The sequence below is a fragment of the Oryx dammah genome, unplaced genomic scaffold, assembly GCF_014754425.2.
Source record: "Oryx dammah isolate SB20612 unplaced genomic scaffold, SCBI_Odam_1.1 HiC_scaffold_4397, whole genome shotgun sequence".
NCBI classification, from domain to species: domain Eukaryota; kingdom Metazoa; phylum Chordata; class Mammalia; order Artiodactyla; family Bovidae; genus Oryx; species Oryx dammah.
This window is the reverse complement of record NW_024074338.1, coordinates 1-2,466: the sequence shown is the minus strand read 5'-3', so window position 1 is coordinate 2,466 and position 2,466 is coordinate 1. Positions and strand designations below refer to the sequence as shown.

The following is a 2,466-nucleotide window of genomic DNA, read 5'->3' as shown; positions in this document are numbered from 1 at the left end:
AGAGGTCCAGGGACAGCCTTCTTGTCTCTATCGACCTCACTTCCGGCATGAAGATATGGACTTTCTGAGCAACGAGGCCTCCCTTTTTTCTGGAGTTCACTTCCTGCTCTAGACTACCTCTCTGAGTGTGGCCACTGCTCCAACTTCCCATCTTACAGTGCTTCAATTCTATTCAATGGATGTCTGACTCTTGAAAAGCTAAGGACACGAGTCACATCTGTTTCTTGCTCAGGTCACATCCACTTTGGGATGACAGATGGCATTCTGGGCCTGGGCTCTCCTGAAGCTCCTATTTATAGTGTGGCTTTTGCGGATGGCTGGAGGGACCAGGCCATACTCCAAGGATCTTATTCTCGTTAAATGTGTTTCCCTATTGTCAATGACTGTATATACTGGTAAATTCAATGTTCTTGTTAAACACTTTATTTACAAAAAATTAATTTATTCCTGTACATAAAACTCTTCAAAGGGGTGAGATTTTTTTTTTTTTTGGTCTCCATAAACCTGACTTGAGGAGAAGGGAAGGTGTGGATTAGGGCAGAGGGAGGGGAAGGGGTGGAGGGCATCAAAGGGAGAGGCAGCAGGGCCACAGGGGTGGGATGGGGGACGGGGAGAGCAGCAGGTGGAGTGACCCTGGGCAAAGGTGGCTGAAATTTGTCTGGAGTAGCCCTTCCACCACAGGGCCAGCAGGCGTGTTCCTGGCCAGGACACGACAGGGAGAAGGACAGAGGCAAACAGAGTGACAGGTGTCCCTTCCTGGAGATGAGGTGGAGATATGCACAGGCTACAGCGGGCCAAGAGGAAACAGGAGACGGGAAGACAAAGAGATGCTCAGAGAGGCAGACGCAAGCGGTGGAGAAACTCGGGGGAGCAAGGACATGACAGATACGGGAAGTCGTAGAGGGAGACAAGAAGGACCCAGAGAGAAAAAGAGATGGAGAAGCGTCCAAAGAAAACAGAGAGATGGAAGCAGTCGGAGGACAGAGAGACGCTGACAGAGATGGGGACAGACGGAGACGGCCGGGAGGGCACCGCCAGGCTACTGGGAAAGGCCCACTCTCGGGAGCCCTGGGGAGCACTAAGGATGAGGAAGGCGAGCACAACCCCATGGTTCTTGGATACCTACTGTGTGCTGAGCCTGGCAGCAGGTACCTTCTTATCTATGCTGTTTGACCTTTACAACTCAACAAAGGAAACATTTCACGGAGGAGGTACCTTGAGGGTCACAGTGATTTGCTCAAGGTCACACAGTGGGTAAGACTAGCTTCAAATCCGAGGCCCCTCTCACAGGTCAAGAGGAGGCCGAAGAAAGCAAAGACCCATTCTTGGCTCTGGGGAGGGTGTCCAAGGGGGCCCGAGCTTTCTGTGGGTCTCTGCCTCTGAAAGTTGGGAAAGGCCTGAAGTAGGGTGTGGGAGGGATTTTTCTGTGGACCCTAACATTGGCCCCAGTTTGACGCTGAGGACAGAAATGGGCCTGGCAGATATGTGAACCAGCCGGTGAACGAACGAGTGAATCTATGGCAACTTTACCTGACCCTCGATGGAGTCACCCCCAGCTCCCCAGATAGGTGCTGAGGTCAGCTGGGGAAGGGTGCCCCCCTGCAGCAGGGGCAGAACTCACGGCAGTGCACTGCTGAAGCAGACACGACTGCTTCGTGTACCCGGGACCCCCGAATTTCATGTCTCGGCAGAAGTGGCAGTCCCCGCACTCAGTTCGCAGAGAGGCCCAGCAGGGGCGGCAGCAGGTTCGGCATCAGCACGCTCTGGCCCTCTGGCTCCCGGGTGCTCAACGACACTGGGGGCGTCAGCAACGCCGAGGGCTGTGGGTAGAGGGTGGCAAGGTCAGGGGGTCCCACCAGAACCCTGGCCGGCGAGACTCCTGGCACCTCTGCCCCCACTCCTAGGCAGCCAGAGCTTGGCTTCCTACCCAGGGAGACAAGGAACAAGGAGGTGACCCTCCTGCGGGGGGCCAGGGGAACCCCCCTCCCTCTAGGCAAGGCCACCCTCTTCCTGAAGCAGCCTGCCTGGCTCCTCCAGGAGCCCTGAGAACTAGCTTCCTGACCTCACTCCTACTCTAACACTTCTTCCATACTCCCGCGCCAGACCCAGGGAGGACCAAGGGAAACAGAGGGGGAAAACGGCCTTTCCACGACATCCTCACAGCAAAGCTCACCGGAAAACCAGGGCTCCTTGTTTGTGGAACAACTGAGACAGGTCCCAACTCTTCCCCTGTTCTCCAAATGTGTTCCATCCCCGGCTCTCCCCAAGCTGAAACACTCCAAATTTACCTCCCAGATCCCCACAGATTCGATTGTCAACTCTCTCTTTTCTCTCAGAAGCTACTCACCCAACTCCTCTTCCCCTAAAGCCTAGATTCCCTCCTCAGATTCAATGGGAACCTGCTCAGCCAATCTAACCTCTAAAGATCCACTGGGCTGCCCAACTTCCCAGCGCTCACAGACCTTC

The 2,466-nt window shown here is 54.9% G+C and overlaps 1 long non-coding RNA gene across 1 annotated transcript; it reads right to left on the bottom strand.

Annotated features, from left to right (window-relative positions):
- Window positions 1-477: 477 nt before the first annotated feature.
- LOC120859909 lies at window positions 478-2,460 on the bottom strand. Its single transcript, XR_005720182.1, has 2 exons — window positions 2,174-2,460; window positions 478-1,820 (listed from the first exon to the last, which is right to left on the bottom strand). It is a non-coding gene; the product is annotated as an uncharacterized LOC120859909 (long non-coding RNA).
- Between the last annotated feature and the right edge of the window lie 6 nt (window positions 2,461-2,466).